Source organism: Ailuropoda melanoleuca, chromosome 19, assembly GCF_002007445.2.
Source record: "Ailuropoda melanoleuca isolate Jingjing chromosome 19, ASM200744v2, whole genome shotgun sequence".
In the NCBI taxonomy this organism is placed as follows: domain Eukaryota; kingdom Metazoa; phylum Chordata; class Mammalia; order Carnivora; family Ursidae; genus Ailuropoda; species Ailuropoda melanoleuca.
In genome coordinates, this window is record NC_048236.1 from 11,375,439 (window position 1) to 11,400,620 (window position 25,182).

The following is a 25,182-nucleotide window of genomic DNA, read 5'->3' on the forward strand; positions in this document are numbered from 1 at the left end:
TAATTCATCAGCATAACTCCTTATGACTGGAGCTTTTACTAAGTTGGTGATCTCAGCTGCAGGTTTGAATATTTAAAAACACTGTGCGTGGGGTGCCTGGGTTAATTGGGTTAAGCCGACGACTCTTGATTTTGGCTCAGGTCTTGATCTCAGGGTCCTAGGATCGAGCCTGCCCCTCCCATCCTGGCGGGCTCTGTGCTCAGCAGGGAGTCAGCTTGAGAATTCTCTCTCCCTCCCTCCCCTGCCCCTCTCCCCACTCATGCACTCTCTAAAATAAATAAACACATCTTTAAAAGAAAAAAAAAACAGCCCACTGTGCAGAGCATACTCAGACCTGTGTCCACAATCAGTTCTAAGGAGCTGATCAGACTGAGTACATCGCTTACTAACAGACACCATGACAGACACCAGAGGAGTCCTCTGACTGTGTGCCTTTCCTCTCTAGCAAGAGAAATTTTCAGTGCAGAGCTGAGCTGTGCCACTGGACAGTCTGACAAGGGTTAGACATTCCCAAGCCTCATCTTGGCTACCTCCTGAGAATTTCTAGAATACTACAAATTGAGAACCAAAACTATTTTCTCACAGCTGGCGTGAAGCTGAGACATCTTCATTGGTTGCAAATAGCCTGCCAATGCTAAGAAAAGAATTCATCTCATCAGTAGCTTAGATTACTGAGTAAGTGGGCTCCAATTTAAGCTGTTTAAACCAACCATACTAAAATGAACCAAACAGCCATGTTACTTTAAAAGTAGCTTGTAGTAAGCAATTAATAACTATGTGCTGAATGGAAGAACAAAGCTGTCTTAACTGGTGTTTATAAGGTGAGCAGGGAGATGGTAGGAGAAGACTTGGAAGGGTTGCTGGATTTCATGCTTGTGATTGGGGATCTCCTAACACCACCTCTGTGACACGGTGTCCATTTGGCCCCTCAGTCCAAAATCCTAACGGTGCTTCTGAATTCCTGCTGCCCACCTGCATCTCCGCAGCCTGTCCACAAGTCCTGCCAGGCCCACCACCAAGACCGAACCGGATTTGCTTCTTTCTCCACCTGCACGACCCCAGACAGTTCCATGGCACTGATGAGCCTCCCACTCACGCTCCGGTCAGCAGCCTCAGGGACTGTCCCATGACCCTGCGCTGCTTACAACCCTTCAGAGCATCGCGGCTCATCTGAGCCTGCAAGGCCCTTTATCACCTAACCTCTCCTCCTTCCCTCTCCTCTCCTTGTACCTTCTATCCCTTTGCTTGGGACTCTTCAGACACATCGGCCTGCTTTTTGCCCTCAAATGTGCCTCGAGGCCTTTGCGCTTGCTGTCCCCTCTGCCTTGATGATTCCTCGTGTGGCTCACTGCTTCCCCTCTCTCAGGTCACAGCCCAGATGTCATCTTCTTAGAGATGCCCTCCCTGGTCTCATTAGTCACTACCCAGTGGCTCTTTATGAAGTGACCATGCCTTTATAGCATGTACTGCCATCTGACCATCTGTGTTTACTTGCTTACTCTCTCCCTCTAGCAGAGACAGTGACTTCATCTGTCTTACTCACCGCTCTATCCCCAGTACTTACTGTTCAACTAATAATTGTTGAGTAAATGAAGTGAATGTTACTCTTCTCCTGACATTTTCTTCTATTTGGATTAGGATCAAGAAAAAAAAAATCACACAAGTGTAACATGTGACAGTCGATAGGAAAGCGAGGTCATCTATTCCCGTTTCTTTACTTTGGGATGGGCAAATCGGGGCTGGGGCTCCAAGGTGACTTGCCCAACATCACATGGCTTATCAGGGGCAGAGTCCAGAACAAAGCCTCGTCTCATGATTCAAGCTGGCGCCCTCTCTACAAAAACCATGGACAGGGCCAGCCTCCAAAACAGTTGGATTTTGTGGCCAAGTGAACAGTAGAAAGGGACGTATGATGAAAGGTGGGAGGAAAGACTGGATAGAAAATATTATAAGACCTCTCAAAATAATAGGGATACGTAAAAAGATTTCACAATAACAAATGAAGGAAAACATACGTGTGGGAAGAGTAGTCACTGTTATCAGCAGTGGGAAAATTAGTATAATCTGCTGTGTTCTATCCCAGGGGCTCCCTGATGGGCAACGTGCATGAGAAGGGGGTGCCGGCTGCCCTGTAGGGCAGCAGTGATGTGGGACAGGCTAGAGAGGGCGCGCCCTGCCTGAAGACATTCACATCTGTTTACACACTGCTCTGTAACAGAAGCTTTTTATGGGCTTGGATTCAGTCTACGGGCAGTCAGTGAGTCCCCTGCATGAAGCCTAGAATCTGGTTTGTTCTCAGGTTATACCAAATATATAATGACCTTGAATTGTGGTCCAGTGTTGAGTAGATCTACTGTGATGGGAGAAATGATGGAAAAAGCCATTGGGTTGCTTCTAAATCTATGTCACCATCTCTTTCTACAGAAGCCATGCTCAGGGTTTGACAATAAGTGACTGCTCAGGCAGAAAATCACTCAGGAGATGGTGAGGAGAAGAGGGGGTTGCTTTGTTGCCTAGTGCTATGTACTCACCAGTCTATACACACACACCGTTGTTTTCTTTATTTGGACTCCAGGCTCTGACAGATTACATCTGAGCCAGGAAGATGGTCAAATACTCTGGAAAGAGGTCATCCCTGGTCACTGGGATGGGATCCCAGAATTTGTCATTGTGTTAGGTAGGAAGTCCATGGTTAGGTATTAATGTCAAGGAGAGATATAGTGAGAGGAATCAGAATGGTTCCAAGTAATTAAAGGGAGAACTCTTCAAATGAAAAAAATCTCTGAGACTCTTCAGGGTTTCATCAATCAATCTATTTAGTGAGGTTTAACTTACACTCCCTGTGTAACAGTGGCTTACGGTAAGTTCTATTTGTTTGCTAATATTCATTAATTCATTTATTCAAATATTATTTGTTGGGTATCTAGCATGCCCTAGGCACTTATAGGCTAAGAATACAACAGGTAACAACAATAACAGAACATTATGGGTTCATAGAGTTACAGTTTAGTTGTGGAGATAGAACCCTAATAAGTAAACTACATAGTGGGTTAAGTTTCACCCGAGAGGTACTTTGAAGGGCACTTCACACAGGTCTGATCTTCATGTGGGTAAGAGGGATGGCATTGCTGAGAAAGAGGTGGAAGTGCACAGCTGATGGAAAAGTACACGTCTACCAGGCAGAGCCTGGGGAGGAAGATTCCAGCAGGAGGGAGCAGCATGTGCAAAGATGGCGTGGAGGCAGGAGATGTTGAAGGAAATGCGAGGAGATCCTTGTAGCTGGAGCTGAGCCCTGATGAACTAGAGTGTAAAATGGGATCAGAGTGGCAGGTGGGGCTAGACTGTGTGCATTGCAGACCCCCAGAGTAAAGAAAAACAGGCCAAGCATAATTTGAACACATTCCAGGGCCAAAATTCAAAAACATCTGGATAATACCAGCCCAGGTGAGCGTGGGCAAGCAGAGCTCTTCTGGAATGCTGGGAGACACCTTTCTGGAGGACACTTTGGTGAAGTGTGTTATAGTTGACACTTGCGCACTGTGGGGGAGGGGGTTAGGAGCACCCACCACCCCCACAGTGGAAAATCCAGTATAACTTTTGACTCCCCAACAACTTAACTACTAATAGCTTTCTGTTGATCAGAAGCCTTACTGATCATGAAAACACTCAATTAACACATATTTTGTATGCTACCTGCATTATATACTGAATTCTTAGGATGAAGTAAGCTAGAGAAAAGAAAATGTTATTAATAAAACCATAAGGAAGAGAAAATACATTTTCAGTGCTGTAAAAAATCTGCATATAAGGGGACCTGCATGTTTCAAACCTGTTGTTCAAGGGTCAACTGCATAAGCCTTCCCATCATAGCCTTTGACACAGCAGTTCTACTTCCAGGAAGGTATACTAAAGAAATAATCAGATGAGGGCACTAAGACAGTGTTATTTAACTTTGCACAATGAAGAATTTGACGCATGGGAGGTTGTTACTTCTTTTCTCTTCCTTTTAATTTTTCTTTCGGAGTATGCAAATCAGGTTTTTTTTTATCGGAATAGATTTTTTTTTCTGCCTCTGTCCATAACAAAGTAAAAATAAAAATAAAACATTGTTATTTTGGTCAATATCTGAGTTGATTCCACATAGGATAATGCCATTTGCTAAGAACGTGGAGATTTAAGAGACAAATCTCAACCACACGGTGTCTTGTGGATCTTGCTATTGAAGCTGCTGTCTTAGGTAATGTGGTTTTGCAACATGGCAGCTTGGACACTGTGCTGCTCTTGCCTGCAAGTGATACGGGTCAGTTTTCCTGTTTCATATAATACGGTGCCACGGGTAGATGGATTATAAGCCCTCAGGTCTACGACTGTGACTTTGACAAGTGATTGAAATGTGGTTCCACACATATGGGCATGTCATCCAAAACGAGGGCTACCAACCATCCCTCGAGCAGAGATACGATCATGTTAATATTCAGCATCACGGATCTCCCCAGGGCTCCAGTAAACCGTAAATGAGCCCTAACTCAACTCACAGAGTCGAGAACCGATTCTGCCTGTTTCCAACATTTACATGACCAGGGGACAAGAGATAAGGTAACTTCCCTGAACCTGTTTCCTTACCTGCAAATCGGAGATAACGATAGTATCATCTCATCAGGTTTTTTCTGGGGATAAAGAAGCTAATATGAATAAAGAACTAAGAGCCAGGTATGCCTCAGTGTCGACTGTCCCTATCCACAATAGAGAGATGACATGAAATTTTCCAAATTCAAAGTTCTGAAGCTACCGAGAGGAAAATACTATTATTGAAGACAAGTGGGGCATGCCTAAGTGGACCCTTGAAATTCCTGCTTCAAGAAACTCAGTCTTTTTGCTGCTAGCCCCAAAGTGCCAGCAGCATGACTGCTCGGTTCATGGGGGGAAGGAGGCAGACCCGGGAGGCAGGTGGGTTTGAGCAGTGGCCAGAACTAACAACAGTGTCCTGGTAGAGAGGCCCTGGGGGGTATGTTTGTGGAGGCAAATTGAAAAGAAGCAAACTTTGATCCAACATAAAGAATGAATGGTTACCTTGGAAAAAGCCATCTCTAGATAGCCATGGGCTACGTGATTTTGCAATAAGCACAAGCCTCCAAAATCCTAGAGTCTTATTTCATATTTAGAGAGTCTGTGTCTTTTCTTTATGGTTACTTGACATCTTTCAAAGAGACAGTTTGTGAAGGTTCTGTGCACAGACTCTAAAGTCGGAAATACCTGGCTTTGTATCCTGCCTCTGCCACTCTCTTGGCTGTGTGAACTTGGGCAAGTTCATGAACCTCTCTGTGCCAGGGACGATATTAATTATACCCATTTCAATCAGCTGCTGTGAAAATTCAGATAAATAAAGTGTTCCAATATTGACTAGCACTTACCAAAACGATATTATTATAATTATTATTTCTTTTTTCATCTTCCGGTCCCTGAACCCCTCATTATTTTTATAGATGCCCGGCACCTTTCTGGATTCTCTTTTTTCTTTACCAAGCCTGGGACCCAGCTTGTCACTTCACAGTCATATTCGCCAACACTCTGGATCCTCTGCCAGCATGACCCAAAGTTTGGTTGCTGAAATGGAGCGGGGGCCATGGGAATTAAGCTGCATGTCTGTGTTGTCAAATGGATGTCAACACTTCTGCAAGGAGGTCAAGGCTAAGACCATTCAAGAATGCCAGCTTTGAAGTCAGATGCACCTGAGTTCGAATCCCGCCTCTGGTAGTCGGCAGTGCACTCGGCCTTCGACAACATGGTCTGTCGTGCCTCCATTTGCTCACCTGCGACATGGGGCTACAGAATCTGCTGGGCTGGACATCTTCCACGTGCCCTGCCAGACGTCACTCTACCCTTCCCGACTCTGCGCTGTGCCCCGAAGCTCCCCTGCTCTCTGGCTCCACATGGGAAGCACCCAGAGGTGGGTTCACGCAGCTGCCTCCCAGGAGGGCCCGCGGTGGTCAGACTTCTTCAAATGCAGCTTGAATGCCACTGCTGAGCACCAAACACTGGCCCCTGGAGTAAGGCGACTGTGTAGCCCGTAATTTGATGTGGTTCCTGATCTGACACAGTCTAACTTTAATTTCCTCTTCTTCCCCTTGATGGACGCTGATGCCGATGACACCAAATTACTTGCTCACTATTTCCTGACCACGTCCATGTGATTCCCGACCTTATGCCTCGACTTCCGCTGTTCCCTGCTAGGTCCTGACTGCACAGGGCTAAATCCCACCTTTTGGTTTGGCCTGGCTCAGGTGCCTCTAGGGCATTCTTCCCCTCGACTCCCAATCACGGGGATTGTTCTCCAGCAGGAGCTCCTGTGTCCTATCCTTGATCACTGTGTATCTTTCTTCCAGCACTCTATCACTTCTTGCTTTGTATTGCAATTGTGTGTTTTATTTCTCCTGCTGTTTTGTATGTCCCGTGGGGAAATGTCTGTATTTTACTCATCCCGTGCCTCCCACAATTGCTTGCCCATACAGGCTGCTCAACAGATCCTTCGTGAACGGTGGGTGTGGTGTCACTGGTGGGTGACATCCATAAGCTGGGTGAACGACTTGAAAAAGCACGTGTGTGGGGTGTTCTTCAGCTACACGAGCAAGCACCATGTTTCTGTACAGAACTGCTCATGTCGGGGGGGGGAGGGATGAGGAGTAAATTCATCTCTAAGCTCTCTTTTGGATCACTGCTACTTATAGTTCATGACAAAACACTGTCTAAAAAGGCTTGCTGGGGTAACCCTGCATGAATGATGATATTCCAGGACAGATGGCAGGCTCCGGAGGGGGGAGAGTGTAAAGGGAAATTTTCACTCTCTGCCTGCCAACCAGGAAAAATGGAATACATCCTCTATGCTAGTGTCTTTTTGATTCCCCTTCTAACATGAGGATACACCATAATGAATTAACATTTATGTCTCAGGGATAAATTCAGCCACGATGTATTGAACTTACACTATGTGTCTCAGCGCAGCCACGTGCCTTGGGGGATACTGGGGACCAGAGGCAGGGTCTCTGCCCCTAATTTCTTGCTCAGCTTTACCTGGGAAGCAAAATCTAAAAACAATACCATCCATAGAGAGGAGGCCTATGGATGGGCTCCTTATCTGACAACTCTGACCTAAAGCCATTCATGAGTTGAAAGCATTTTAATACAATTTGAGGTCACATTATGTGAGCCAGATTCTCCGAGCCTGAGTTACTCTCTGGGCAGAAATAAGGTTCCTTTAAGGTAGCCAGGGGTAAAAATAGCTTACTGTGGACTTTGAATTGGAGCTAAACATGTTACCTCTTATGAAGCAACCTTCACTGGCTACCTGCCTCTCTGGCTCCAGACTGACCCTTTACTTCTGTCCCTCATCTCAGAAATGTCAACAGATGTGCTGCTCATGGCCATTTGAGGGAAGTGCCCCAAACAGTCTTGGATCCTGGGGGCAGAGCACGGGGGCACAGGCGGCCTGCTGGGGCTGCTGCTGGCACGAGGAAGGAGCAGGTCGGGTTACGGGATACCCAGCAAGTGGACACATGTCCTCCTTTCCCCTGAGCTTCCATCTAGCTGGTATTTAGAATTCATTTATGTAGCCTGTGGCTTGGAAATGAAGAAATGAAATTTCACATTTTTAATGTCACTTCATCTCTTGGTAATTGTTTGATTCTTGCTGTTCTTGTCTGTTTTCCCAGCAACCTACTTCACAGAGTGGTTGGGAAGATGAGCTAAAATGGGTTCAGGTGCTTAGGGGAGTGACGGCACATGGTTGGCATGCAAAAATATTACGTGTTAAATATAAAATTCATCACTTGCTACCTTGTGTCTCAACCTATTCACTCCTTGAGAGCAGAACATATATTTGACTCCTCCTTGATTAACCTAGCAAAGGCATACATAAATTCTCCCCTTCTATTCTTTAATACTTTCTGATGATGTATCCTATAAAAGTAATTTTTAATGTTAATGGCTATAAATTAGTCCAGTTCCTTTTTCATAGCCACATATTTATTATAAATATCCCCTAATCCAGCACCAACTGGTTCAGGAGAAAAGGACCCTACATCTCTTGACCAGCAGGGCTCGCCTGCTTAGAGCTTCATTTGGAGTGGCTCGGGGAGCGTGTTGGTATCCCCTCATTAGTGAAGGCCTTGTCTTTTCTTTCTCTCTTTTTTTTTTTTTTTGCCAGAGATTAACAGACATCACCCTTGCAGCTGCTCCAATGACCCTGTCCAAAGGAAAGCCACTCTAAAAATAGAATCAAAGGGAACAAATGGTCTGCCTGACAACCTATTTTGAGGGGTAGGAGGCTGGAGGATTCAAAAAATTAAAGTATGTTATCAAGTAGGATGAGAAACATACAGATTGGAAAAGTTTTAAGGCATGATTTTTACCAAAAAGCTCAATTGGTCAAGTTCATAGCTATGTGCCATCTATAGAGATTAAGTTATACGTGTAAAATTGCCAGTATCAGATACAGGCTAATGTTCTGAAGTTTTACATAATGCTTCCTATATATAACAAAGCCCTTGGTATCTTAGGAACACATTTTAAAACCTTTTCATAGTAAACCACAGGCTTTTGAAATAGTGTTAAAGGGAAAACCCTAAAGGCTCCACCAAAACTATCTATCTATCTATCTATCTATCTATCTATCTATCTATCTATCTAACATCTATCTATCCATCTGCTAGATAGAACTTATAAATGAATTCAGTAAAGTTGCAGGATATAGAATAAATGTACAGAAATCCGTTGCATTTCTATACACTAATAATGAAGCAGCAGAAAGTAAAATTAAGAAAGCAATCCCATTTACAATTGCACCAAAAATAGTAAAATATTAGGAATAAACTTAACCAATGAGGTGAAAGACCTATACTCTGAAAACTATAAAACTCTGATGAAAGAAATTGAAGACTACACAAAAAAATGGAAAGACATTCTATGCTCCTGGGTTGGAAGAAATATTGTTAAAATGTCTATACTACCCAAAGCAATCTACACATTTAATGCAATCCCTATCAAAATACCAATTCATTTTTCTCAGAGCTAGAGCAAACAATCCTAAAATTTGTATGGAACTGGAGAAGATCCCAAATAGCCAAAGCAATCTTGAAAAAGAAAAGCAAAACTGGAGCTACCACAATTCCAGACTATAAGTTATACTACAAAGCTGTAGTAATCAAAACCATGTGACACTATCAAAAAATAGACACATAGATCAATAAAACAGAATAGAGAGCACAGAAATAAACCCACAGTTATATGATCAATTAAACTTCAACAAAGGAGGAAAGAAAATACAATGAGAAAAAGTCTCTTCAACAAATGGTGTTGGGAAAACAGGACAGCTACATGCAGAGGAATAAAACTGGACCAGTTTCTTACACCATACACAAAAATACATTCAAAATGGATGTAATACCTAAATTCAAGACCTGAAGCCATAAAAATCTTTAAAAAGTACATAGGGAGTAATTTTTCTGACATTGGCCCTAACAACATCTTCCTAGATGTGTCTCCTGAAGTAAGGGAAACAAAAACAAAAATAAACCATCGGGACTACTTCAAAGTAAAAAGCTTCTGTACAGCAAAGAAAACAATCAATAAAGCTAAAAGGCAATCTCCTGAATGGAAGACGATATTTGCAAATGATACATCTAATAAAGGGTTAGTATCCAAAATATATAAAGAACTGATACAACACAACACCCAAAAAACTAATAATTCCATTAAAAAATGGCCAGAAGTCATGAATAGATATTTCTCCAAAGAAGACATCCAGAGGTCCAACAGACATATGAAAAGATACTCTGCATCACTCATCATCAGGGAAATGCAAATCAAAACTGCAATGAGATATGACCTCACCCCTGTCAGAATGGCTAAAATCAAAAGCACAAGAAACAATAAGTGTTGGTGAGGATGTGGAGAAAAAGGAATCCTTTTGCACTGTTGGTGGGAGTGCAAACTGGTGTAGCCACTGTGGAAAACAGTATGGAGGTTCCTCAAAAAGTTAAAAATAGAACTGCCCTACAATTCGGTAATCACACTATTTTGTATTTACCCCCAATTCAAAGTGATACATACACCCTTATGTTTACCGCAGCATTGTTTACAATAGCCAAACTATGGAAGCAGCCCAAGTGTCCATCGATAGATGCATGAATAAAGAAGTGGTGTATATACCACAAAAAGGAATGGAATCTTGCCATTTGTAACAACATGGAGGGAGCTAGAGAGTATAAAGGTAAGAGAAATAAGTCAGTTGGAGAAAGACATATATCATATGATTTCACTCATCTGTGGGTTTAAGAAACAAAACAAATGAGCAAAGGGAAAAAAAGAGAGAGAGAGAGAAACCAAGAAACAGACTCATAACTTTGGACAACAAACAGATAGTTACCAGAGGGGAGGTGGGTGAGGGAAATGGTGAAATAGGTGATGGGGATTAAGAATACGCTTGTCATGATGAGCACTGAGAGAAGTATAGAATTGTTGAATCACTGTATGTACACCTGAAACTAATATAACACTGTTAAGTTAACAATGCTGGAATTAAAATAAAAAACTTAATGAAAACATAAAATAAAATGGTGTCAATGGCCTTCCAAGTTTTCCAACTCTTCAGAGAACATTTAGCTCTCAGGGACTCTTGGTAATACTATGGTACAAACAGAGCACTCATCAAACACATGATGTCACACTGGACTTGCTCCATGAGCTCACAGCTCAAAGCCTCGTCTCGGAGGCCCTCTCATTTTTGTGCACTTCCAGTTTTCCCTTCTCCCTGGGTAAACTGGAAGTGATCTAAATGAGGGGAAAGCAAATCAAACAGCAGAGTCACATACCTACCATTTGAGTGGACTGATGTTATATACGGAAACCCCTAGAACTGTCTAGAACCATCAACTTTTTTTTAGTGTATGTTCTCAGATAGGGTTTTTAATAATTACAGATGTAATTACATTGTATATACAGTTATACATTTTTCCTGTTCATCTATTTCATCAGTATTTTCACCCACTTTACATTAATTACATCTTTTTTTTAAAGTTTATTTATTTAAGCGATCTCCACACCCAACGTGGGGCTCAAACTCATGACCCGGAGAACAGGAGTCACATGCTCCCCGGACTGGGCCAACCAGGCACCTCTCATTATGTCCTATAAATTACTTTGTCACAAAATACACTCAGGCTTAAAAATGTAAATAAATAATATAGAAGTGCATCAAGTGAAAAGTAAAAGCTCCCCTCCCTTCTGTTTCCTAGTTCTGTTACAGTCTTCCGGAGCTTTTTATCTGAATGTCTGTCTGTGTCTAAGCAAGCATGTTTATGTATAGATTAATTTTTCTTTACATTTATGGGATCAATCTAAACATCAAGTTTGGCAACTTGCTTTTTTCATTTAGTAATGTATTTCGGGTCGTCAGATTTAGCAAATAAAAATACAGGATGCCCTGTTAAATGTGAGTTTCAGATGAATAAGAATTTTTTTTTAGTGTAAATATGTCTCAGATACTGCATGAAACAAACTTATACTAAAAAATGATTCATTGTTGATCTGACATTCAAATTTCACTGGGAGTTCTGTCTTATGTACTACAAACACACTAGTATATCTGCACTTTTAGATCTACCTGCTTGTTTAAATTGGCATAGGGTTCCACATGTCTAAATGGGGCCAGACAATCTTGGTTGGTAATAGAAGCAGAATCAGGGGTAATTTTTCTCTTCTTATTTTTCCTTATTTGTCATTACCAAATGTTTATCACTGTAAGTGCTTTGTAGGGAGATTAGGTCCTGTGAGCTGGAAGTCCTCTTCATCCACAGGGCACCTTGATTGGTGAGGCCACAGAAGCCTGGGAGTGAGACTATGGAACATTCTATTACTTTGTCTTACAGAGGCAGAAGATCCCCTGGGGCAGCCAGAAGAAAGGAACTGAGAAGACTAGGCCAGCACCTCAGGAGGCCCCATTCTCTGCTGACTTCCTCAAAATCATCTAAGTCAGCCTCTAGTGCCTCGGATTAATGGGGTTGGCAGAATCTTCTTGGTGGGGTGCCCTGAGCCTAGACTAGGACTTTTATAGAGACTCATGGACTCCAGACTCTTTTCCTCCTTTTTGGGGCAATCACTGATCCTCTACCCCCCACTTCTCACATGTGGTTGACTAGATGTCCTGAGGAGCATGGGGGACATTGTGCCTATGAGGTCTTCTGGGGGCTCTGGGGCTGGGCCCCAGTTCCAGAAGGGAGGTAAGTGGATCATATCTACTATCTTGCTCAGTATTTCTCACATGGAACTGCATGAGATTGGGGATCCAGTGTGGGGCTGACATGCTGATTCTGAGTGACTCAAATTGTTTACACAGACAAAGCCCTGGCAAAAAATGTTGTCCCCTCCACCCCTTAACCTTTGGGGTGGCCCTGGAGAAAACAAGTGAAAGGAAGGAGAAGGGAATGGGAAATTGGAAAAAGGAGAGTGCCAAGTTGATAAAAGCCCTGAGAGAAACCAAGAAACCCAGCTGAGAAGGAATCTGGGGAATGTCTATGACCAGGTCTCTAAGAATTTTGTATGTACTAACTTGTTCAATCCTCACAACCACCCTGGGAGGTAGGAGCTATGATGACTACCCCAATTTATAAAAGAGGGGAAGGGAGGAAGGAAGGAAGGGAGGGAAGAAGGAGGAAACTAATTTGAGTTCAGAGAAATGAGGTGACTTACCCAAGATCACACAGCAGCTAGAAAGTGGTAGAGATGGCTTTCAGTCAATACAGTTGACTCTAGAGTCTATGGTCCAAAACACTTGGCTACACGTGACTAATGTGGATTTTTAACTTGTTGACTAGTTCCCATTACCCCCAACTTTCCAGTAAACCCTACTATACTCATGAATGCCTTGTTATGTTTTAAATTTTGCTTTGTTTAGAAACCACTAAAGAAGTTATTTCTTGTTTAGATATATAAAGAAAAGAGGCAGAAATGCCTGGGCAGCAGTGAACATGTGACCATAAGACTTTCTGGAGTCCGTACAAATCTTTGGGAAGGCGTATATACCAGTCAGGACAGCAATGGGAAAGCCAACACCCTCACAGGGTTTAACTAAGAAGCGTTGGGGTGGGGGGCAGAATTAAGGGAACCAGCGAAGGACATGAAGCACCAAGGGGCTGGCAAGAGAGAGAAGCCTTTATACTCCTTGTCCTTACCGGGCAAAGGGAGATAACTGTGTTATCAAGTCTAGAGAGAGCTGGGAACCTCGGAAGGCAGATCGCCTGCCTAGAGCTATGACCACGGAATGAAGAGCCACGGCAACACAGGCAAGGAGCAGAAAGAATAAATGTCTCTTCCTCTTTCTCTTTCTGATCTCCGATATCCTGCAGGTGTTTCCACTGGCCACACCAACCAAGAAGCCAAAGGGCAAGGGAACCTGATGAGGCAATCTAAAGGTCAGCCTGTGGAGACACAGAGGAGGCAGAGAAAGATGGTGGAGAGGCAACTATAAAATAACAGCATGGGAACTGGAAGTTTAACACGCTTTGGGAATGTGTGTGTGTGTGTGTGTGCAGAAAGACACTAGTTCTGGTTTGGGTTCAGGCTCTAAGTTGGGCTTCAGTTGTTCCTAGATTACCCCAAAAGCCCAGATATATCCTAGGGAGGCTGAACTCTGTGAAGGCATATGCTTGCCTCCCCAGGAGCCTGTGTACACCCTAAGGTGTCTCTGTGACTGGGAACACCTTTTGTTCTTGTCTGAGTCAGTGTGCCAATCCCAGGGCTTGGCCAGAACCATCTGGCTTCCCGAGGCCAATGGCCAGGCATCGTTCACCTTTCTGGTGTCTTGCTGACTCTGGACTAGGCCCGCTGTCAGAGGGGCTCATTCTCTTCCGATGCCAGTGATCCTGACGAGCGAGGCATTGTAGACTATTTCTGAGTGACAGTGGAAGTGTTCAGGACATTGCATAGCTCATGTACAAGAGACTATTTTATGATTCATTATTTGAAAAATTATACAATGTCACTTGCAATCTTCACATGCCATGGAAGTGACACATTCTTATTTGACTGGTGATTTTCAGTGAAATCTTCATTGGAAACAGTAGTAGCTTTTACATTTCATTCATCTTAAGACAGGACTGTCAGGCAAGGGTAATTATCTTTCAGAATAAATTCCTCCTATATAGGCTTTCATTTACTATCCTGAAAGTTCAACAGGATGTACTTGTTGGACTTGAAGTAATGCCATTTGATACCAGAATTGCTACTTCTTAGAAGAAGGTCAATACTATACTGATCACAGTAAAATGTGACGGCCATCTATGATCGTCTCTCTACTTTGTAAACCTGACAACTGGAATAGGAACAACAGTTAAAGTTTTTAGGAAGCAAACTGTTGTTAAAGCCATAACAACTCCTTTGCAACAATTTACTCTAGCAGAAAATGTCAGCTGCGTGTTGGCCATCCCATTGTCGGAGGCAGAGAGGATTCATATGCTCCTTGAGGATGGAGACACAAAGGCTTTGGAAGGATGGGGACAATGTATTGATGTGGGTTTTGCGGAGTAGGCTTACTCCGGACTCCGGCGGCAGTACTGGGGTCCTGTGGCTATGCTGAAGCCTTCTAGCACCTTCTGCTGTTACTTCAACTAATCCACCTGAGTGTTTCATCTGATTCTAATTTTTGTTTCTATTTGATAAGTGAAAAAAAAAACCCCATAATGTGGCTAATGTGATGTTCTTGATTACGTGGTGTAAGGTGATGCCGTGAAACGATCTATGAGATTATCTTTGACATGTTTTGAAGTGTCATTTCATTCTTACCTTTCTCAGAGGAGCGCTGGCCCTTTAGGCTAGGGGTTTCCTGCTCTTTTTTTTTTTTCTCTTTGGTTTTCAGTGCTCCTTATCATCTTGGCTTTGGCTCTGTGATTATCTCAAGGTCTCTGTCGTCCAAACGGTTCTCTGTGAACTGATGCAGCCTCTCAGTGTTTGCTTCCAGGCCCAAAGCCCTCCCAGGGGACGGGGGAGTATAGACCAGGCTGGAGGAGCTAGGAGGGAGAGGAAAGGGCCATGTTCTGAAATGCTATCCCATTCAAACTGTCCACGTGAAGGATAAATTCCAGCAAGTACACCTTTCCGTGCCTTGCTGAACTTCTAAGATCTGAAGGCAAGCCCAAAGGACAAAAATCTTAAAAATAAAAAACCAGAGGGGCACCTGGGTGGCACAGTCGGTGAAGCATCCGACTTTTGGTTTTAGCTCAGGTTGTGATCTCAGGGTTGTGGGATTGAGTCCGGTGTCAGGCTCCCCGCTCAGTGCAGAGTCTGCTTGAGATTCTCTCTCCCTCTGCCCCTCCCCCACCTCTAAAATACATAAATAAATCTTCAAAAAATAAATACACATAAAAAAACCAGAAACCATAGAAGCAGGGCTAAACCTGAGACTCTCCCTGCTCCCTATACAGCCAAGACACCTGAAGCTGTCACATTCTCAGTGGAATGAAATGGCAGGCTGGGGAAAAATCTGCCTCACAGCAAAAGGCACCACCAAAATCAGACAGACAAAAAACTGTTGGTGGGAAATAAAAAATGACAATAATGACTTCTTCTTTAAGGATCTATAATCAGAGGCCTGCCCTTTCCAGGATCTGGGTTTCCTATCCACACTACCCACGCAGTCAGGGACACCCCAAACCTAGAAATGAAGCGACCCCAGGTTAGTGTTGGTCCTGGTAAATACGCACATCCTCTCCAGAGAGAAACACCCCCATCAAGCTCCCACAGGTTATTCCAAATCTGAGCTTATAGTAAAAATTTACCAGATGTTTTAGGAAATATTATACCATGAGTGAGACTGACCAGAACCACACAAACACACACAAACACACACACACAAAACAGTTCTAGACCCTGGTAGATTTCAGATACTGGAATTATCAGTTATAGAACACAGAATAATTATCCATGAAGTACATACTTACAGAGAGGTTATACAACTTTTAAAGCATATCACGCTTTAAAATAACAATTTTCCAAATAAGAAGATAGAACCAAAATACTGGACAACAATAGTAGGTCAACTGAGAGGCAGTGGTTAGACGTATAAAATTTTAAGATTCCTACATTTTTGGAATCAGAATCTGTATTTTATTTTACTCGGAGTCTTTGTTAAATCATATATACCATTTTAAAGGTAACCACTAAAAGAATAAAGGTAGAGTGTATTACGTACAGAGAGAGTGAAAAAAAATAACATGAAACACATCAGGAGAAAAAAAAATAAACAAATGAAAAACGTAACAAAGCGCTCACCAAAGAAGATGGCAGAAATAAATACAATTTATCAGTAATCGTAAGAAATGTGTGCAGTAGTCCCCCTTTACCCATGCTTTTGTGTTCTGCGGTTTCAGTCACGCGAAGTCAACTGTGGTCTAGGAGTAGCTGTTCCTCCTTCTGACGTATTGTCAGGAGGTCAGTAGTAGCTAACGCTACATCTCAGTGCCCATGTCATTCACCTCACTTCATCTCCTCACACAGATGTGTTATCCTCGCACATCATCATGAGAAGAAGGGTGAGGGGCTGGCCCCTGGCTGGCTCAGTCAGTGGAGCATGCAACTCTCAATCTCGGGGTTTTAAAGTTCGAGCCCCACATTGGGTGTAGAGATTACTTAAAAATAAAATCTTAAAAGCAAAAAAGAAGAAGGGTGAGTACAGGACAGTAGGATATTTTGAGAGAGAAAGAGAGACCATAATCACCTGACTTTTATTAGAGTATATAGTTGTATTTATTCTATTTTATTACTATTATTAATCTCTCACTGTGCCTAATTTATAAATTAAAGTTTATCATATGTACGTATAGGAAAAAACAGTCTCTATAGGGTTCAGTACTTTTGCAGTTTCAGGCACCTGGGGGTCTTGGTTGAGGGAGGACTATTGTACCGATTATTTTTTTTTTTGGCCTCAAAAATAATGTTTCTGATTGTAAAAGTGCTTTCACTCTCCCTGTGTGTGGCCTTGGAGCAGGTCCCACAGAGGGTGGTACAGGCGCCATGGTGGCTTTCTCTGGTCACCCTGGCAGTCCTTTAAGGACCAAGCATGACGTCAAGATGTCTGGCTGGAGGCAGCCATTAGCCAGCGTCTGAGATAGTCCTCTTGGTGGTCGGTTACAATGGCAAATGTTTCTCTATTACAGCATCTTTTAGGACTGTTTGTTTCTCACGCTGAGTCTGTATTCAACACTAAAAGGAAATGTGCCTCCAAGGGAAACAAGGAAGGTGGAACCATGGAACCTTTGTTTCCAAGAAGGAGATTGTCTTGAGGGGTGCAAAGCAACCACCAGACCACCCAAAGGATGAGAAGGATCCTTCAAAATCTGGGAGCAGATCTCACTCTGGAGCAGATAATAGAAATGAAAGGAAAGCAAATCTTGAGAAAAAGGGAAGGACTTATGTTGGCTATCCAGAAAGTCAGAAAAAAGATTTTTAAATGACTTTTTGTCCCAAGTCTGCTAAGGAAAAGAGGAGAATGAAGTCTCCGAACATTGAGAAAACTATTCTCAGAGCATTTACATGGATTTTAAGACAGAAAAAAAAAAGCAATGCTTTGCTGACGCTTTTTCCTTTAACTTTTACTTAAGATAATGCTTCTAATAAAATGGATAAACATAGCTTATCAAGGTTGAAAGCAGGAATGAGCAGTACAGCCCATCCCATTTTAATGAACTCTTACTGGTTCCCAGAGATCTCAGCCAGCACTAGGTGTGCCCACAAAGAGCTTGAAATGCCTGATGTAGAGCTAGGCTGCCACCAACTGGTGGACCATGTTTGTCTTGCTCTGCTTTCCAGGAAGTACCAACTGACTTTTCTATTTCCAGTGCTTGACCTTTGGGCATTTCCTCTCTTTTGAAATGAAAGCTAAATCTAAAAACACACTGTAAGTATCCCAAACTGGCTTTGCCTGTTGCTATTTTCCACCAAATAAATAGGCATTGGAGCTCACTGGGACCCCACTCTTGACTTCTTGAGAAACGGGTTCAGAGCTGTCCAACATCTGGTTAACCACTGGATTAGTTGAGAGTCTTTCATTTGTAAGGCAAGAGATTCAACTCAAACTTCTTACATTCAGAATCTGAATTTATTTGCTCCTATAACTAGGCAGTCCAGCTGTGGAACTGGTCTCAAAGACCCTGAGGACTCAAGCCACGTGTGGTGTAGGGCACAACCGGGAGTCCTTGAGCAAGGTTTGCTTTGTTGTTCCCTTGAGCTCACACTCAGCACCCCCACTGACTCAGAAGTGGCCTTCCACAAGGAAGGATCAGGATTGTTACAGCAGGAAAGCAAAGAGAAAAAAATAGTCAGTGTTTATCTCTTTTCAAGTTCTAAACATATTTAAAATTTTCATAACACAAATATTTGAAAGAGCTTTGGATTTGCAAAACCAGAGACTTTTGAGAGAAGAAAGGCTTATTGAGAATTAAAAACAGCAAAACCCCAAAGGAATCAGGGGATGGGGTCTGTGCCTTAACCAACATATAGGAGAGGAAATAGTTGGCGCTGGGCCTGCAGACCAAATTAGCATTGTCCAGATGTGGAGTTTGAAAAAGGAAGGGATGGAGCATGATCTGGAAGGAGGCTGGTGATCCTATGAGCAGAGGCGTGCACCTGGGGGGCTTTTCCAAGGGGAAATGGGGTCAGCACTGGGCACTGCCCAGGCTTCTGCTCCAGCAGCATTTGAGACTAAGTACCTGGTTTGAATGTTCCACTGAAATGACGAAAATATATATATTTGAAATGATCTTCTCAAAAGCACTGATGACCCGGAAAAAAAGTAAAGTGTATTCAGGACAAAACCTATAATAGGAATATGGAGTGAGAAGAACACAGAAACTGCTCTTCCCAAACTAGTAAATGTGAGTTTTAAGGTTTAAGGGACTTGCCAGTTACAGAGTACAAGAAAACAAAAAAAGCCCCATAAAATCAGAGATATCAGCCCATAAAGGTGGGTTCTGTAAAGAGTCATACCCCTTCCTATGACCAGCTTCATAATTTATGGGGTTCAGTGCAAAATGAAAATGCAGGGTACCTCATTCAAAATTATTAAGAATTTTAAGACAGTAATAGCAGAGCATTAAACCCAGTAAGGGGCTCTTCTGAGCTCACTGCCCTATGCAACCCTTTGTGGCATGAACTACATGGGAGCCCAACTCCCACCATCTCCAGCAGACCACCTTTCTAAACAGCCACAACACAGTATTCATGGGGGTTTGCATGTGAAATTCATACTGTCTGGGTCATCCCCAAATACCTCCAGCCAGGAATTTAGTGTAAAGGAGACTTGGGTTGGTAGTGCCCCAAGAAGCTGGACAGAATCCAAGACAAGTCCTGTCTGATAGAATCCAACTTCAATCCAAGGGCTAAAATCAATCTCCCTACTTAAAAAACCAAGTAAAAACAGTTCATCATCACAAATCATATACTACACAAAGAAGCAAGCCACCATGAATAAGAACCAACAAAAATAAGAAAATTGTAAAAAAAAAAAAAAAAAAAAAGCCCAGAGGGCACCTGGGTGGCTCAGTCAGTTAAGCCTCTGACTCTTGGTTTCAGCTCAGGTCATGATTTCTAGATCTTGAGATCAAGACCTGTGACAGGCTCCACACTCAGAGGGGAGTCTGCTTGAGATTCTCTCCCTCTGCCCTTCCCCACCATTCATGTGTGCTCTATCTCTCAATCTAAAATAAATAATTAAAATCTTTAAAAAAATAAGAAAATTGTAAAAAAAAAAACCTACAAAGACTTTTCTATTGTTGGCCTTATCAGACACAGAATATTAAAAGGCAATACAATTTTTTTTTTTTAATTAAGGTCCTCGTGTGACACTCCATTACAGTTTTGCAAGAAGTTACCACTGGAGGAACCTGGGTAAGCAATACATGGGATTTTCCTGTATTATTCCTCACAACTACATGAGAATCTACAAGTATCACAAAATAAAAACTTTAATAAAAATTTCAGGAAAAACTAAATATGAGCAGTGACTAGGATAATTAAAAGGATGAACAAGTAAATTTTTAAAAATAAGTAGAGCATCTAGAATTGAAAAAAAGAAAGGGAGGGAGGGAGGGAGGAAGGAAGGGTGAACTAGAAGAATGTTCCAAAGAAATTTTGCAGAATCCAGCACAGAGAGAAAAAGAGATGGAAAAACTCACTGAGAGGTTAAGAAACGAGTAGGACAGAGTAGGTAGATCTAACAGGTCGAATTAGAGTTCTCGATGAAGAGGAGAAAGTTAGAATGGGAAAGAGGAAACACTTAAGGAGCTGACAGCTGAGAATTTTCCACAACTGGTGAAGGACACTAATCCACACCACACATGTCATAATAAAAATGTACGGCAAAACAGCCATGATGAAAAGAGGATTACTTCCACAGGAACAAGATCAGGCGACTGACTTTTTGACAATTCTTTTAGAACCTTCCCACACACACTGACAACCTTTCAATAATTTCCCATCAACTTCTGGATAGAGGCCAAAATATTTTTGCATGGTCTACAATGCCATGTGCTAATAGTCTTTAGGAGTCACCGTCCCTTCAGCAATCTGCTCTCCATGGTCTTCTTCCAATTTCTGGTATAACTGCTATATTCCCTCCTCACTGGAAACTTCAGACACGCCGCTGTCTATATCATTTCCCACTCTCTCCCTCCTTCGCCTTGTTACCTACTTCTCATCCTGCAGGACTCAGATCAAAGGTGGCTTCCTCAGGAAGTGTAGTACACATTTGTTGAATCTGTGTTTGTTTTTTGTTTGTTGCACAGCCCAACATCTGAGCTCCACTTTGGCCTCAAGGGGAGTCTTATACATTGTATCCTTTGATGGATAAGGCTTCAAACTTCATATTCAGAATAGCTATTACAAAGTATTTAGCAAGGCGCCTGGGTGGCTCAGTCGGTTAAGTGTCTGACTCTTGTTTTTGGCTCAGGTCATGATCTCAGGGTCCAGAGATCGAGCCCCCCCCCCCAACCAGTTGGGCTCCACGCTCAGCAGGGAGTGGGCTTGAGATTCTCTCCCTCTGCCCCTCCCCCAACTCGCTCTCCTTCTCTCTCTCTCAAACAAATAAACACATTTTTAAAAAAGTATTCGGCATTTGCAATAGGACTACCAACAAGTGAAACTTATTTTCTGGTGTAGTTTAGTAAAATGTCTCCTTACTGAATAGCGAGAGTTCCATACTTTTTTCTTTTAATCATGAAAACGTATTATTTTTCTTATGTGAAGTACCCTATCTTCAAATTTTCTAAATTCCAATGCAAATTCACTTGAAGTTAAGTACTTAGGTAAAACACTTTTATAAAGCGGCAAGTCCATTTTTAAGAACATAGGATCAAGAAGTCTCTCTTCCTGTAGCACGTACAAAGGGTAGAAAGTTACCAAATCTACAAAGCGTGCCAAAGTTGGATTGTCTCTCAATATAATCAGCCATTCTTCTGACTTTTCAAAGCAAGATGATTTGGGCTCCAATACATATGGGTTTGGTTCAAGTACACAAATCTTTGTTTGGGGTAGTCTGGAGGCACTCAGTGAGTTTTCAGGTAGATGATATGCAGAATTATTAATTTAAATGATGCTCTTTATCAGAATCCTGAGAGAGGGAAACTTCATCATGAAATCTCTTTCACCCTCTCTACCTTAAGATAGCTACTGAAAAAGCTATTTGTAGAAAAATCTTTCAGGAGTGACTTCTAAAAGAGCTGTGAAAACGATGAATATCAATTCAATTTTGCAATCCAAGGAGACTTAAAAACAAACCAAAATATGTACCACAACTTCTCCATCCACTTAACTCACTTATAATCTGTACAGAACTGTACAGAATGAAAGGTGAAAAGATTCTCCTATACCTCACCTTCTTTTTATCTCCAGTATTTCATGATAAAAAAGCATATATCCTGGTACAGCACGGCGACTCTGGTTAAAAATACTCTACTGCATATTTGAAAGTTGCTAAGAAAGTAGATCTTAAAAGTCACAAGAAGCGGGGCGCCTGGGTGGCTCACTCGTTAAGTGTCTGCTTTCGGCTCAGGGCGTGATCCTGGAGTCCTGGAATCGAGCCCCATATTAGGCTCCTACACTGGGAGCCTGCTTCTTCATCTCCCACTCCCCCTGCTTGTGTTCCCTCTCTCGCTGGCTGTCTCTATCTCTGTCAAATAAAAATAAATAAATAAATAAATAAATCTTTAAAAAAAAAAGTCACAAGAAGCAATTTTTTTTTTTGTAACTGTGTGGTGATGGATGGTAACTAGACTTATCATGGTGACTATTTCACAATATCCACAAATATCAAATCATCATTTTGTATGCCTGAAACGAATATAATGTTATATGTCAACGATACCTCAAAAAAGCATATATCCTAAAATAGGTATCTATTTGCAGACATACAAATTTTTGCACAAAAGCCATTTTGTTATTCTGCACTTTGTTTCTTTCATTTAATAGTATATAAGAAACAATTTGCTACTGAGACGTTCCAACTGTATGAATCATGGCTTTACAATAAAAGAGAATAAAAACATTAGGACTCTTACACAGAATGGTATTTTGGCCTAGCCTGAAAGCCTCAGAGGGAAATGGCATTTTCAGATCAGTTTTTGGACTGCTTTTGTGGCAGGAAAAAAAAATGTCTTGTTCTCTGTCATCTTCAGATACAGGTTTTGGAGGTAAACCTTTCCATATTTGAATTCAAGCTATAGAATTTACCAATTATGTGTCCTTGGGAAAGTAACTTTACCTCTCTGAGTAAAAATGGAACAAATAGCACCTAGATTACAAGATTGTTGTAAGCATCGATGAAATTATGTATATAATGTAATCAGTATTGTGATCACATAGTAATCCTTCAGAAATTGTAGTTTTTTAAAGATGTAGGTGCACAGGAAACCTCCATTTTCCACATTAGCCTTCATTTCCCCTTCTAGGAGAGCCATGTGGGTCTTTAGCAGTAAGTCCTCTCAGACTTGGCATCCTGATTTAGTGTCCGAGATCATCCCCTGGGCCACCATAAAGCAGTTTCCTAACCTGTGCACTTCGGTCATGACTAAATTTTCATTTGTATCTGAATCTTCTTTTTTACTTTTTTTTTTTTTTTTACAAGAAGCGTTTCCTCTTGTTTGGTAGAACGCTGTGTACCATTAGGATGTCTTCAGTGTCACAGAGAAGCCCAACCCCTCGGCATGGCTCTAGTCCCATCATCACCTGATGCTGGCTTCATCCTGTCACCAGTCCTCACAAGGGGGCCTCTCCATGACTCTCTCCATCAGCGTCCTCATTTCCACTCCCTTCCTGCACCCTGCTGCTGATGTTCTTATCTGTGTCACTTTCTGGGCTGTCTCTCGTGGGGCCCCTACACCTCTCCCACTCACTAGTAAATAAACTCTCCTGGAACTTGGGCATGCCACCCTGCTCGAAACACTTCCCAGTTTCTCCAGGACACTGGAGAAACTCTTAGGGAGTTAGGACCCACTTTTTCTTCCTTGTGATTCTCTCTTAGGAAGCTCCATGCTCAGGGGGAAAAGGTTCAATAAAGGCTGGGAAAAGCACTGGCAATACAAAATATGAATACAAAATATGTGATCGCGGAAAGCCTTCCCTGAAAGTACTTTCTTTCCATCCAAGATGAAACGATGAGGGTTGAACGCCGCTCTGTCTCTACAGGCGCCACAGTGCAGCCCGCCTGCGGTTAGTTTCCTGGGCGGGTTCTCCTGGGAAACAAACCCGGGTCTCCGCGGTTCCCTTTGGCGCATGCAGTGGGAAATCAGCGCAAGTGGGGGAATTACTTCAAGTGTTTCATGGCACCTGGAAAAGCCACCGTAGCCCCCGGGCAGCTAGCTTTCGATTCCTGAAATGGACACGTGCCATGTGTCTCTCAGGTCAACTACTTTTTCAAAGAACCTCAAAATTCCCTTCTCTATCTCTAAAGGAGTCTGCTGTCGTCGTTACTGCAAGAAAGTCTCATTACTCAAAGTTGTTTGAAGCGAATCTTACCTTTTACCTTTCGTTTCTACTCTCCTAGTAAATTCCCAAAGGAACCTTCCTCGCTGGGTACTTGACTCTGTGCTGCTTTTATTAGGAGCTGCCCACCTGGGCCACAGCTGCGGAAACGCTGAGCTCCCCGCCTCCGAGCCCGTGCTGCTGCTCTGCCCTGCCCTCTAGTGGCACGAGGATGTCGGAGCAGGGGCTCCTCCACCTTCCTGCGGCTGGAGGCTGCCAAAGGTGAGTCTTCAGCCCTGGCAATTTCTCAGTAATAGAGCTCCTGCTTGATGCAGCTTTCTTGCCAGAAGAGGATCAACTTTAAGAGACAGCGGCTGTCTTGGACCCTAGTTTGAGTCAAAGTGCCCAAGAAATGTAGGCCATCCTGATGCATACAATATGCCACTTTGGAGTAACTACTCTGGGATCCTTCGATGTGAGCCTACAATTCAGCACGCTGGAGGAAGAATGGCAAGGTGTGAGAGGGGACAGAGCCCCCTCTTCACCACCACCATTATCTTCCTCTGTCCTCTCATACTCCCTCCTGATGGGGAATGCAGTAGTCAGTCCTGGTTCTCCAGAGAAACAGAACAAATAGGAATCTCTCTCTCTCTCTCTCTCTCTTTTCATCCATCCATGCATGCATCCATCCATCTATTTATCTATCTAACAATTATCTGGAGCTTTATTATAAAGAAGTTCGCTTACACAATTACAGAAGCTGAGAAGTCCCATAATCTACTGTCTGTGAGGGGGAACCCCAGGAAATTCCAGTCCAAGTCTGAAGGCCTGAGAACCAGGAGTGCTGATGGTCAAAGTCCCAGTCCAAGGGCAGGAGAAGACTCAGATCTCAGCTCAAGCAGTCAGGCAGAGAGAGAAAATTCGACCTTCCTCTGCTTTTCGGTGTTATTCATGTTCCCAGTGCTTAGATGATGCCCACACTGGGGAGGGCAATCTCCTTCACTCAGTTCACCAATTCAAATGCTTATCTCTCCTAGAAACACCCTTACAGATACACAGAAATAATGTCTAGTCTGTTTATCTGGATGTCCCATGGCCCAGGCAAGTGGACATGTAAAATTTACCACCCTAGGGAAAAACTATTTGGAAGATGATGTAACCTGACAAAAGTAAGTAATGCACCAG

The 25,182-nt window shown here is 42.7% G+C and overlaps 1 protein-coding gene across 4 annotated transcripts in view; it reads right to left on the reverse strand.

The window, feature by feature from the left end:
- KLHL31 (kelch like family member 31) overlaps positions 1-25,182 on the reverse strand; it is a 120,210-nt gene that overhangs the window by 41,521 nt on the left and 53,507 nt on the right. The window contains exons 1-2 of one of the 4 annotated variants that reach the window (XM_034648293.1): positions 14,833-15,108; positions 13,841-13,941 (exon numbers count right to left, since the gene is read on the reverse strand). The exons of 2 other annotated variants lie outside the window; for them this stretch is intronic. The gene's annotated coding sequence lies outside the window, so the exon portion shown is untranslated. Of the gene's footprint in view, positions 1-13,840; positions 13,942-14,832; positions 15,109-25,182 lie in introns of those variants that run through there. One more of the 4 variants, XM_034648294.1, reaches the window with a different exon arrangement.